Genomic DNA, 13,613 nt, shown 5'->3' with positions numbered 1-13,613 from the left:
GCTCCGGAACGGTTCCCGAGATCCCGGCGCTGTTTCGCCAAAACCAGATTCCTATAGGGAGTCCGACTTCAGTCCGCTAATGTCATACGAAACATCAGCTCCGTTTAACAATAGTCAGTAGTAATGATTTGTAAAGTGCACCTGCATAAAACTAGATCTTTTTATCGCCTAAATTTCGGTCATCTTAGGTCTGTACGCCGACATCTTTACCTTATTTAAATACACAACCATAAAGAAGAAATGTGCAATCATTATAAAAACTATAAATGGCGGCATTTTGTGTTGGTGTGTTATAGAGATTCCTACCGAGCTTTGAAAACGGCATCAGAAGCTCAGCACCGCAGTGATTAATTAGCGCCGCGCTTCACTTGGGTTCTAATTTCCTCTGACTTCTAGCTGACGGATTAAAGGCGCCCGGCGGGTCTCCTTTCGCGTAACATCTCTATCGGCCCTGCCGGCCCCCGTTTCAGGCCGACAGCGGTGGACTCCCTCTCCTTATGCAGCCCGTAGAAAAATATGCAACCGAATACAGAAATTACATCGTGGGCGATATTTATTTCTGTTAATTTTGCCATTTTGTAATAAGAACCTATTTGTCCTTCACTGGTGTGGTGTCACCGGTCTTACAGCTCTGTTTTGACAAGGGTTTGAATCTTTTTTTGATTAAATATTGTAACATCTTGTGGAATAATCAGTTTTATCATGTTGTTTACATGGTTTGTGTGATATGAAGATGCCTTTAAAATGTGTAACAGTCCACAGTATTTTTTGTATTTTTTGCAGTATGTGTATATAAAATATCACTGGTAATGCGATTAGTTAAAAAGAAATAGAAATTTCATTAAATACAGACATATTGAAATATGAATTCAAAATAAATCTATGACAAAATTAATGCCTGGTGATGTGATAACATTAGTGACAAACTGACAAGTCTTTTCGTTTATAATAAAATATTTGGAATTAAGCTATTAACGAGGGGTATATGATTGTAGTACATGTTAACATCCATATTTAAAAAGTTAGCAACCTTAATTCTCACTCCAAACAGAGAATGACCCATAAATACATATATACTCTGTATATATACCCTTATTATTTTTTCCAATTATATACACTTGTAATCAGGGTATTTCCAAAATACATTTTGTCCTGATTTATTTATACAGTTTCCCCACCTAAATTCAATCACAAACATACACACACACACACAGTCCATGCATTTATATCTATGGGCATAATATTAATCCCAACATGACACCCCTAACCCTACCCAGCCCTAACCCAACAATGTACAAGAATGTAGTTTTTTGATTGCAGTCAGATTAATATAATATTGAGATTATCCTTGTGTGGACCCAAAAAAAAGTTCCCGGAAGGTAAGAAGTTACAGGTTTTTATCACACTGAGAGGTTGAGAAATCTGGTCGCAACAATGTAATAGCGAAATGAATGAGGTTTCCATAATTCACATACAGAATTGCCTATTGAGGGATTTCCTGCTCCAGTACCCCCACAGTGAAGCTCCCACTGGTCCACTTAGAAGGAGGAGGGATTAAATCGGGGGGGGGGGGGGGGGGGGGGGGAACGAGCACCGTAAAAAGGACGTAAAGAGAAATGACAGAGTGTGGGGTGATTTCGAGGGGCGGGGAGCTGGGTGTCCATGATATGGCATCTGAAGAATGGGGGGGGGGGGGGGGGGGGAGGAGGTACAGCAGGCTCTCGGTGAAGCAGGTGTAAATATCAGGGTGGGCTAGCCTGGGGTGGGGGTGGGGGAGTGAGAGCGAGAGGGGAGTCAAAAGCAGAACCTGCAGGTCATGGAGTCAATGGCTGATTTACACGTCACACACCCTCACCCTGGAAGAAAAGCCCCCATGAGACTGGCGGGGGGAGGCGGGGGGGGGGGGCAGGTAAATATACTTACACACATTTACATTCATCATGAGGCAGAGTGACATGAAACCTAAGACTAAAACTAATGACAAAGGAATTTCAGATCAATATTAGCAGAAAATCCCTTCGATTAATATGAATACTCACTGTTTAAAATAAAGACCCAGAATAGTCACTGTACATAAGGTGTGTGACTCTGCGACCCCTTAAAGACGCTTAAGGAGAGTTGACACAGGAGTCGGTATCAAATTGAGGGAGTCACATGTAATTAGACCAGATCCAGTGTGTCAATGATACCACGAGAGGCTGGAAGCTACAGCCACTTAAAAGTATTAAGATTCATTTCCTGCCCCATGCTACCCCTACAGCAGCGCTGAAAGCGAACACCTTATTCGCCGGTCCCCTTCCTGGCGGTAAGGGGATCTCTGACCCCTTCGATCTTTTGTGGCAACCCTCAGTTATCGAGTCGGCCTAAGTGCTCTGTGGGGACGTCCACAGCAGCTGCCCTGTAACGCGAAGCCGCTCGCTCCTCCACATCCAGGCTGGGGGGAAACAGGAGATCACCGTGGTTTCGAGCAAGCCCCTGCAGCGCCTGTCGCTCACAGCCGGGACCCCCCCCGCCAGAGATCTACCTATCGGCAGTACGACGCGCGCCCGCCTTCCGAAGCCCTATCCTTAAATCCAAGGAAATCTGAAAGATGAAATCCGTACTTCTGCATAATTGCATGGGGAAATAAGAGTCAACATTTGCCTGCTGTCAGGATTTCTTAGAAATGAAATTAATTTAATTCAAATTAAATTAAAAAGGAGAAGCATAATAGGGTTGTATTTTGAAGTAAGGGAGAGTATTTAATAAAGCATACTTCTGTGGTGGCTTTTAAACGCAAGCATTCAAGGCCTTTTTCCATTAAAGGCGGCTTTAGTCGAAAGTCAACTTAAGAACAATTTCAAGGAAATTTTCTTAACTAATCAAACCAGACCAAGGATTGCAAGGCTACCAGATGCAGGGCTGATAAACTATTGTTCTTCTGCTGCAATGTAAGATCTACTGGAAGACAGGATGGTTTTATGAAACGTGTTCATCTGATGGATCTAACTGGATGTAGTTTGTGACACTGGCATTCGAAGATGAGATAAAAGAGCACTGGAAAAGGTCTGTACAGTGACGCAGAGCTCCATCCCAGCGGGATTAATGAGGAAAGCCTCTTCAATTCCAGTCATGAGGGACATAGTCTGACAGGTTTTCCAGCTCTCGTTACACAGACCCCTGGCCCACTAGCATCAGGCTAAAGCGGGCTGTTTGGATAATGACACGATTCTGTCCGCTCCATACGCAGGCTGAACATATAGCGCACAGGGACACTTCCTGGCAGCCTTTCGCTATTTTGTTGTACCCCTCCCAATCCTGCCCCATCGGGCCCACAAACACTCCAGCACGGCGATTAGTCCAATCGGAGCCAGCGAGATTTAATTAACACTCAACTCTGGGCAGGGGGCTGGGTGAGAAGTTAGGTTTAAATCAGTCACGTGAAGTATTGAGATTTCAGTAACACTAAACTGAGTTTCTAAGCACTACAGAGACCGGAATGCATGGCTTCAGCTTGACATACATGAAGACAACACGGTCTGATATAGCCAGTGCGGCTTGGAGCGGAACCAGCATGTCACGACCCGCAGGACAGCCAGCCGGGAGGATTAGTCTGACCTGCCAATAACGCGATTCCCAGTCGACGATTGTGTCCTCCCAGGAGGTGCCGCTTCTAGCTGAACAGGCACGGACATGCTACATCGGCAAAGCCACACCTTCTTATGGGTGCATGATGAACATCGCTCACTGTGTAATGTTTATTTAGCCGCTAATAGCTCATTAATTTCACAGTCCGTAAATGTGAGGCAATAGAAAATCCCTCCGGGGGGGTTAGCTGGCCACCAGTCATCAGCTGAACATTCCTCTCTGCTGAAGTTAGACACGGTAAGCGCATTTTCCACAGTGAAACATTTTTCATTTATGCAAACAGATGTTTTGCAGGAGGCTGTGAAGTGAGTGTGAGCATTTCATCGTATCTTCTTCACCATAATAAATATGCCCCCCCCTCCTCTCCACCCAAAACATCTCTAGAGACACCAGAGGCCCACGCTCTCGGCAAACTTTGTGTGGTTTCCAAATTGATGCTAATTTAAGTGTTTTTTTCAGGAAGACATTGAAAATAATTGTTACACAGAGGATGCATGATTGCTAGGATGACTGAATACGAGTGGAAGTGCATGTGGTTTTATGCTGCTATGGTGTCCTGGCTTTCAGGATGATCAAGGGTTAAAAAAAAAAATACACCTTTCACCTGCTCCTATAACACCAGGGAACAGAAGATGAGTCCCACCATTAAATCTGCCCCCCATTAAAACTGCATTTTGAAGTCACTCGTACTAAGAGCACAAACCTCTTTACTTAGCCAGTAAATATTACAAGGTCAGCAAAAAGCATGTAGTGAAAAGCTGAAGGGCATTTGGACAACAGAGACACATTTTCAGTTTGTATTCGATGCTGTTTATTATAAATTTTGACAGCAACTCATCATTTTCCAAACTGACTTTAAGCCTAAAGATCTGGGATACAGCAGATATCTATCCAGCAATAGACTGCCTTAAATGTTTATGTCATTCACATAAAATCTAGCATCTGTATCAACTAAATGGTCTCAGGTCATGCCTCACTAATGAAGTACAGGAAGTATTTACATTAGCTCTGCATCCAAGGTGACCTAAAACAGGGCACTCTAGGTCTTTACATAGTTGGGTATTAATAGGACAAGCACTCAAATGTCAACACAGAGTATCTTCTTTGTGTGGTGTCTTAACCGCCCTGCCACCTGCTGACGTTTTTCCATCAGCGCTGCTGTTATTGGAAGCTGTCCCCTGCCCATCCTGGGTTAAAACACGCCTTTCGCTTCCAGGGTTTCACCCCAGCACTGTCACCCCCTTACACTTCACCCCTCTACTGCTTTACTTGCTCTCCACCTCTCTGGGGTCTTGTGATTCTCTTATGATCTCATGCCAACTTCCCCATACACAGCATCAACAGGATCTGTTTCCTGCTTCCCGTTGTCTCCTGCCTCCAGGCATCTGATAAATCCTTCTTCCTTATGACATTCTTATACATTATTAATATATATTTATATCGACATATAGCCGTCATTTTCTAGACAATCCTAGGGATCAGAAAATAATTCTCACATTTGCACATCTGAATCGCTGGGAGAGTCATTTGTAGAGCCCCCAGTACCAGCAGATACCCAAAAGCCCTGCTTACAATGTGATTCTGAGATCAAGTGACTTCAAAGGGTTAAAGGTCACCGGGTGTGACCTCAGGAAGGTCTCCACGGCTGGTGTGTACTGTCCAACGCCACTCACCTGGACACAACCGGCCGGATGCGGGAGAACGGCGATGAAAAGGCTTGCGGAAATATTTCCAGGACGTTCCCAGTCTGTGAAGAGCAGGCAGCTGTGTAATACCAGCCCGTCGAGCCTGGATGGTATGGAAAAGTGCAGAGCAGGGGTTGTTTTCTTACGGGTTCCGCATGCGGGACAGTCTGTGTTTGTGCTGTGCATGTCCGTGACCCTCCGCAGGCTCAGCCTGCCTGATGAGAAACCCACTCACCCTTTCTTTCTCAGAACGTTTCCCCTCCGCACTCGTTCAACAAAGGATCACGTTCATCATTTACCACTTTTACATAGAAAAACCGAACAAGAGAAAGAGTGTGGTGGTGGTTGTACTCATCATCCTGCATCGTTAGTCTGCGTCTCAGATCACCGATTGTACTTAGCCGAGATTAATACACAGGGCGGATGGCATGTGAGGTCGGGTTTGCATGATGCTTCATGAATCCCTTTCCTGACCGCCACCCTGGTTACTGAAATCCCCGAAATGAGTGTCAGTGCACCTATTGCCCCTGAAGTAAAGGTGCGTTTCAGCACGTCGCCGTCCCGTTATGCGGGGCGCAGAGCGGCAGGCTGGGGCTCCGCCCGGCTTCCTGTGCCGCCCTACGCCAGGTTGCCCTCCTTCCCTGCACCCGTCTGTTCTCTAGCAACCTGAGGAGGAACCTTCAATTCCTTGAAGCGCTCTGCGGCCCGGCCCCTGGGGTGGGGGGGGATTAATGACGTGTTACCAGGGGCTGCATTTACCACACTTCAAACCACGCGTTTGCGTGGGCCTTCCGAGGGCGACCCTCACCCTCCGTGTGCAACAAGCAAATCCTAATCACCGCATCTGTAATGTTCTATATCTTGACTCAATACCACAGCGGGACATTTTCCAGAAAATTAGCCTTTGCTTAAGCAATAAGAGAGAAATGCTTTAATCTTCAAAGGGTCTTCACACTCATTAATCAAATAATAAAAAATCAGATTATGAACAATATTACAATCAATAATATGAAAGAGTTTTATTTATTTAATCCAAGTCTTTAGCAGGAATGACACTGCCAGAGAATAGCATATCTGCAAGACATAAAACCTTTATATACAGTAATATCTTGTTGCTATTGTACAGAAACATTATTCATATCTAGCTCATGCTAGCTAATGTTACGAGTGCTTAATTTTTATCTACATTTCCATTAGAGGCAAATCCCCTGCTGAAAAGTTCGTCCACTCAATGCTTTTTTAAAAAATCCATTTAAAATTTAAAATGCAGTGTTGTCACCATCTTTGCTCTTCACCGCAACGAGAATGTGACTGCAGTGTCACGACGCTAACAATCAGCCAGATTAGACACGTGTTTAACGTGAGCACGGATTCCTGACACGGCTCGCATGTACCCAGGTACCTCCAGCTGTGACAGGTGACTGTATCGGGGAGAAAAATCTCAGCTTCGCGTGTATTTTCGCGCACAGATACCTCTATTACTCTAAGGAAATATGGAGACTATATCTATTTATTTAGCTTGCCTCTGGTTTTACTTCTCACCTCGGAAATCTCTGTGACATAATGAGCGTACCGCGGATAAAACGTACTGTAAAATATAACCGCAGGGGGGCTTTTTTTATTCAGATACAGGTGGGAACTCGGTCGATAGGTGTAGGCGTCCCTGGGACCTGACAGTCCTCGGCATGCAGCCTTCGCTGTGTCTCACCCTGGGGTTTGACAGCCCCGCCTGTGTTCATTATTAGTGACAGTCGTTCTCTGTGACCGTTTGACTTCCTTTGCGACAACAACGCAGTCACCTCACCTGTTGGGTAATTAGGATTGCCACTCTCCCCCCGCTCTGATGTACCCTTAAACCCCACCCACCGATCCCAATTTACCTCCACCACCTCCATCATCATCTGCACCACACGACTTGCTCTGCTCTCCAAGCGCACATGGCCCAGAAGGCGGGCAGCCATGATGGTGAGGTCTGTTATTGTCCAATCAGGGGACAGGGGCAAAGACACCAAATAGCAAACCTTGTTAGCAGTCAAACCCAAGCAAAACAATCAGTCAGGAATGGTCAGCAAGGTTAACCAAAGACTACGGTCGATTAGTCGCCTAGCTCTGCCACAAATTATGTTACCATGAAGACGGTTTCAAAAAACACAATCCATGCATTTTCCATAGATACTTACCTGTGCAGTGTAAAATTCAGTATACGGGAGCGTGCATATGTATGGAACATGCAGGCAGTATAAAGCAAGCAGTTATCTTTAATTATTAATATTGACTCATATCATTCACCAAAAAACCCACATTTTTTGTTGAATGTGTTTTTCAATTTCCCTCTCGTGAAACATGTACTTACTCTGTTGCAGTTCTTATCGTTTCTTCCTCTACTACACGGAGACTTTTTTTTAAATCAGATTCTGATAAAAATAATTATGCAAGTTTACATACTCGATCTCTATATAGCAATAATCAGCTTGAATGTACGTATCTCTGCACATTACCAAACTTCATTCTTCACATTCCTTTACTTATATTGTTCTCGTTCTGATTAATTTGTTGTTAGTTATGTGCAGAGAATGTTATGGTGGTGAAACCGAAATACAGGTATTTGAGGCTCAGAGAGGTTGCTGTTCATCAACAACAATAAAATAATAATAATATAAAAAAAAATATGCAATAACACCTAATAATAATACCGTTTATGAAGACTGTAGCAATGTAATATTAAAATAAATACATCAATGGTAGTTATTATATTATTGGCTACTACAGACAACAATGCCTGCTATTTTAAAGCTTTTCATTGGCTGAGGCAGTGCTGACCGGATACCTCGCGATGGCAGTTATCAGCGCGTACAGTGTGCAGTTAATCTAATTAGCATCTATTTTTTGAAAAAAGAAATTACAGAGAGGGATTTGTTATAAAGACAGGGACGCATTCCGTTATGCATCCCCTAATTATCGGCATAAGCACGCGGCTCAGGTCGTCCCCAGCCTTTGCTCCCTAATATGATAGTCAGGGCTGTTTCAAAGCGGGATTACGCAAACACAGGCGCACTCCGTAATTAGCCCTGGGGGCCATAACTGGATTTATTCCGCTGCTTGCACACAAAAGGCAGCCGTGTAATTTGATTAGCGGGAGCGCGCACCGTGCGCGCCGCCAGAGGAGACGTCTTCATTGCCGGCGCGTTAATCTCGTCCCGCACATGGACGTGCTGGGCTCAGATAACCCACGGGCAGCTTCCTGATCGCTTCATTATACCCTCGCCGCTGCTCGTTAGTGGGTTTCCATGCGAGGAAATCCACAGGCAGCCCAGGCTCAGTTTCAGTTTAATTCCCACCAAATAAACTCGATTCTGGACATGAGCAGGTTGTGAGACCCCGAAACCCATCCGTAACCCTAACCCGTGATGGGACGTAATGTCACCAACTGCGGTTTGATTTTAATTACACTCTGAAAGCATTGCTACGATAATAACAACAACAACAATAATAATAATAATAATGATGACGTTCAATTTGTAATTTCATTTCTTTTTACTTTCATTTCTTTTCACACATTCATCTTCTTCAGCTAATTGCTGAAATCGAAGAGGCGTGTTTGATTGTGAATTTGATTTGTCATGATAACCAAACGAGGGATTCATCGTAGTTCAGCTGAAGCCTGGAATAGCCGTTATCTTTCCCACTGAGCTCTGATCCAGCCAAAGCCCCCCCTTCTCGGCCGCTTCACCCCCGTACACATGCCTCCAGCACGCCTCGGTTGGGATGAGCAGTTTGCTGACAGTTCATTTAAAGAGCCCTCCCCCCACACCCCATACACACACACACACACCTGACGCCTCGTTCAAAGGGCCCCGCCCCGCTTCAGAGCTCGGGTAATTAGCCTGCTCAGGCACTCAGGCAGCCGCTCGCATCCTCCTGCCCTGAGTCGGAGGGATTCTTGAAAAGATCATCCTGACATCCAAAAAGCACTTAATTAACCAGCGAATGCCCCCCCCCCATCTCTCCCTGCTCATAGATCCCCAAATGTGGCTTGTGGGGGGGATGGAGGAGTGTCCCTGGGTGGTTTTGCAGATAAGAGCTTGTGACAATTATTTTAAAGATGCCCCCCTTCCCAGAATCCTATTCATGCTTTTATTAGCATACAGAAACCATGCATTGGATTATCATTCTTCCTGGAAGGTCACTTACGCCTATATATCTGTCCTACCAAACATGACGGAAGCTAAAGGAAAATATAAAAGTAGCCTAAATAAGGTTAAGACAGTTTACTATAAGCACCACACAGACACGATCCACTAGTGACGCTTTCATCCATTGCTTTCATTATATTCTCCATATCTAACTTTGCATGCTATTCGTGAATCATGCGTAATGTGAAGTGTTTGAAATTACAAAAGAGTATTTAACTTATGAAAGCCCCCCCCCTCCACCATTCATAAAAAATCGTGAATGCAACTGACATCTGCTAATTTCCATGTGGTCAAACCGCACAGTCCAAATATTTTGTTTGTATGGCTAAACTGCCATCCTCGCTACATCTGTTATGCTCCTGCTAAAGCCGCATGCACCACCCGTGCATTTCCTGCGGTCCAAGTCAAGCCTGTTGCACGAGTCTGTGTTTAAGTTGTCCAGCAGCTGCTCACGTGCCCGGAGAGACCTTTGTGGGAATATTGTCTCTTCTCTTCCCACTCCAACTCAGTCCAGTCCAAAGACAACAACCCCCCTCCCCCTTTCCAAGTTACCAAGCAGCACGGAACCAAAAGGAACGGAAAGATTAAATGGTACAGTCAGCTTCCTTTGACGCCAGTTATAGTTAAGCCAGGGCGCAGAGTTCAGCTCAGCTGAGGTTTACAGTGCCAAGTGTTTTTTGACAGACGGATTATGAAGCTTGTCACGGACTCTGTTGGCGATCGACTCTGAGAGGAGATGTCACCATTGCAGAGTGGTCAATGACCTTCAAAACGCCTCAGAGGTCACATGACTCACCAGGACGGCTGGATTTTAAAACGAAGCATTAGTTTGACAGCTCTGCGCGTGTAAACGTGCACCATAAATTAAACTCAAACACACAGTGTAACCGTTATGAAAAAATAAAAAAAAAACACCCAATATTTTGTACTGACATCGCAGTGTGCTTTTGTGTCCTATAAAACTATTTCATCTGACATGGATTCTCTTACTGGTTTTACTGGTCTGAAGACTGGGGAATTTGCACAGGCAATTTTTTAACATAGAAGCTAGAGGCCACCGGAGTCTGGCCACAATCAAACAGACACAAAGCAAGTGATGATTTTATTTCCAAGATGGAAGGTTCAGAAACCACCTCTCTGTCTTGTGTGATATTTTAATTTAATGAGTATTTTCAGTTAAGAAGCTTTTAGGTTATGCAGGTTGAAGAAAACGTTTGGTGCTACGCACACACTTTTTCCAGATAGCAACCATGTACGAGTGTGTAATAGCACTGATTTACAGTAGAGCATGATATTTTGGTGCAATTTTGACACAGCCTAAAATTATAATTATTATACTTGTTGTGGTCTTCTGTCTGCACTCTGTCTTTATTCTGGCCCATATAATTCTTATAGGATAAGACTAGGAATTGTGCAGTTTTATGTGAGACTTTTTTGCGATTAAGTGGGATTTGAAGCCTGGCTTTAACGACTGACACGTCTGCGCTGCAATGACGGCTTTGTGTGACGAGTCCTGAACTTAAAAGCGGTTTCGGATCTCTGTGAAACTGCTCGGTGTTTAGCTGAGACTCTATTTGCACAGATCGGTTAGAGACTGAGAAAGTTGCATTTGATTTTATCTGTTGCTGGAAACCATGGTCCCTTACGTCACGGCTTTTAAACACCCCTTCGATGCATTAAATGCTAATGCTACACAAATGATAAGAGCTAAAGAGGCGAATTTCGATCTTTGCAATACAAGTCAAACCCTTTTCAGCTTTTTCCGATTAGATGTCACCGGTACGACACCAGATAAATGTAGGATGTTGAGCTAACGCTTGGAAGCGAACTATTGCAATGCAAAGTGTATCATTAGCTGCTAAAAACACAGCTGTTAAGCACAAACTGAGGAGGAGCATGGAGGAAGCATCACCCAGTCGTGACAAGCCGTGTTTACCTGAAGGATAGAGCCTCTAGGCTCGCCAGCTGGTGACCCAAGGAGGTCTGCAGGTCACATCATGAACTCAGCGCGCCACGGACAAGCGACACGTAAACGCGACAGGAGCTAACATCACAACGTTTCCGTAGCCGTCGCACGCAAGCACGCCTGATTCCTTTGACTGTAGCTAAAAGTTTCCCTACGACTTACTTTCTGTGAGTGTTACTTACTCTTAGTTATTATAGCTCCATTCTCTGTTCAGGCGCCTTAAATCAAACGACGGGAAGTTGCAGGAAAGTTCTCAACAAACGCAGACATGCAGATCGTTGGAGTCGTCTCCGAGGTAGCCGTGCCCCGAACAGCTGGTAACCTCTTGACACGTTTCGCTGCACCGGCAAGCCTTTTGATGGGGCTTCCGAATGTGCCCCGGGCCGCCCTCACGCACAGTGGAGCCTGCGACGGACGCCAGCATTAATGCGACGCGCACTACTGCTATGCTAATAAGCAGCAGGACTGCAGACCCTCATTAACATTATTTGCCTGTTAATCTGCATCTATTTAATTAGTGATATTATTTATGCACATAATTTCCACCCACTGATGGCAGTTAGTGAATCTGTTGGGGCAGGAAGTGAGTATTCCTCTCCGGATTTGTGTTGTTCAGGAATTTGGCGTTGGCTTGGAAAAATTGGCCTTTGGTGAACTGTGGAAAACCGTACACTTATAGGGTCACATCCCCAAACGGCAGAAGTGCAGCTTGGCGGCTGCACTGCTTTTATGGTGGAATCCAAAACGCTGGGTGGGGGGGTGTAGCTGAAACACTGAGCTCTCGTGCCCCGGGATTATCCTCATCTTACATCATCATTTTTTAAGCTTTATGTCAACAGTGATGTTTAACTCCCCGTTTTAACACCACTACTCTGTGATGGAATCGCAAGGTGACCAGGCAGAGTTGAGGCCTTTAATGTTTCTCCGCCGCCGCTTTAAGACGTTTTAATTACCTAGCTGGTTAACATATTTAGATTTCATTTATAGTCAGCAACAGGTAAACAAAATGCTTCAAAAACGTGTCGTAGATCTGAAAAATGTTTTATTCAGAGTGGGGATTGTTCTAACCATTTTGATTCTGTGTTTTTTTGTTTTTGTCTAGCGTGTCGTCGTAAAGATAAGAGACTGTCTGGAGCTCTGCGTGTTTCCTGTTAGGTAGCAGTCCGCCGGCGTTAAGATGGAGCCAGCCCGATTAGCCGGCTCTACCGGCTTCAGGCGGCAAAGGGCTTGAGTTGAGTGTTCATCTGAAGACCGTACCTTCTCCTTCAGGATAGTCATTTTCAAAACTCTTCAGAAAGAGCGCAGGCACGGCGCGTCGATTTGAAAACAGCAATTAAACTGCACCCCAGCCCAGCTTATCTTCCCGGTGGTCTAATTACATTCCTGTGGGATGTATGCAAATCTCTCTGCTACGCTGCTGACTCTGTGGAGACCAGCTATAAAAAAAAGGCCTGTTTGTGATCACTTTGGACAAAAGCGTCTTTACTGCTAAGTAAAGAAATTCAATAAATGTAAAGCTCAGGAAAAACACAATGTTCCCCAGCCTTGTGTCTTGTCCTACCTGGAATAGGCTCCAGGCCCCTCGTGACCCCGACCAATACAAGCTTTTGGGAGATGGATTAATGGATGGATAAATATATGGATGAAAAAACTGAAATTTCATATAACTTTGTGTTATTTCATATGCATTACATGATTACATACATTAAACTGTTACCTTGTCGTCCTATTGCTGCTCTCTTGACCTGTGACCTGTGCTGTGAAGAAAGCGAATGGGATGAGCATCGACACACATGTGGTGTTTGTTTAAGGGTTACAGTTGGGTGTTTGCTTGGTCAGGCAGGGACGCTCGTTTCCCGTGGACCGTCCGTGGACACAGTTCGATGGCAAATGGAACGCTGCGGTCACAGGGCTGATGAAGACATTCTTACAAACTTCAATAAGTCACAAAACCCGCTACAAAGGAAATGAACCGGCTTTCATCTTACTGGCAGATTCGCCCCTGTGAAGCAGTAATGAGCTTTAGATTTAGAAATGATATGGTTGTTCAGGGAATGCGACATGTCTTAGTGGTGGGATGTTTGTTCTTGTTAAACAATCGTTATCTAATAATGGCCCTCTTTGGTAATATACTCTGCCTCT

At 44.7% G+C, this 13,613-nt stretch overlaps 1 long non-coding RNA gene across 1 annotated transcript; it reads left to right on the top strand.

Moving 5' to 3' along the window:
- Window positions 1–10,426: 10,426 nt before the first annotated feature.
- LOC125719435 (uncharacterized) lies at window positions 10,427–12,987 on the top strand. The gene is made up of 3 exons (XR_007385087.1): window positions 10,427–10,625; window positions 11,686–11,766; window positions 12,574–12,987. It is a non-coding gene; the product is annotated as an uncharacterized LOC125719435 (long non-coding RNA).
- Window positions 12,988–13,613: the final 626 nt, after the last annotated feature.

Source organism: Brienomyrus brachyistius, chromosome 23, assembly GCF_023856365.1.
Source record: "Brienomyrus brachyistius isolate T26 chromosome 23, BBRACH_0.4, whole genome shotgun sequence".
Classification (NCBI taxonomy): domain Eukaryota; kingdom Metazoa; phylum Chordata; class Actinopteri; order Osteoglossiformes; family Mormyridae; genus Brienomyrus; species Brienomyrus brachyistius.
The sequence above is the reverse complement of the archived record's forward strand: the minus strand, read 5'-3'. Positions and strand labels throughout refer to the sequence as shown.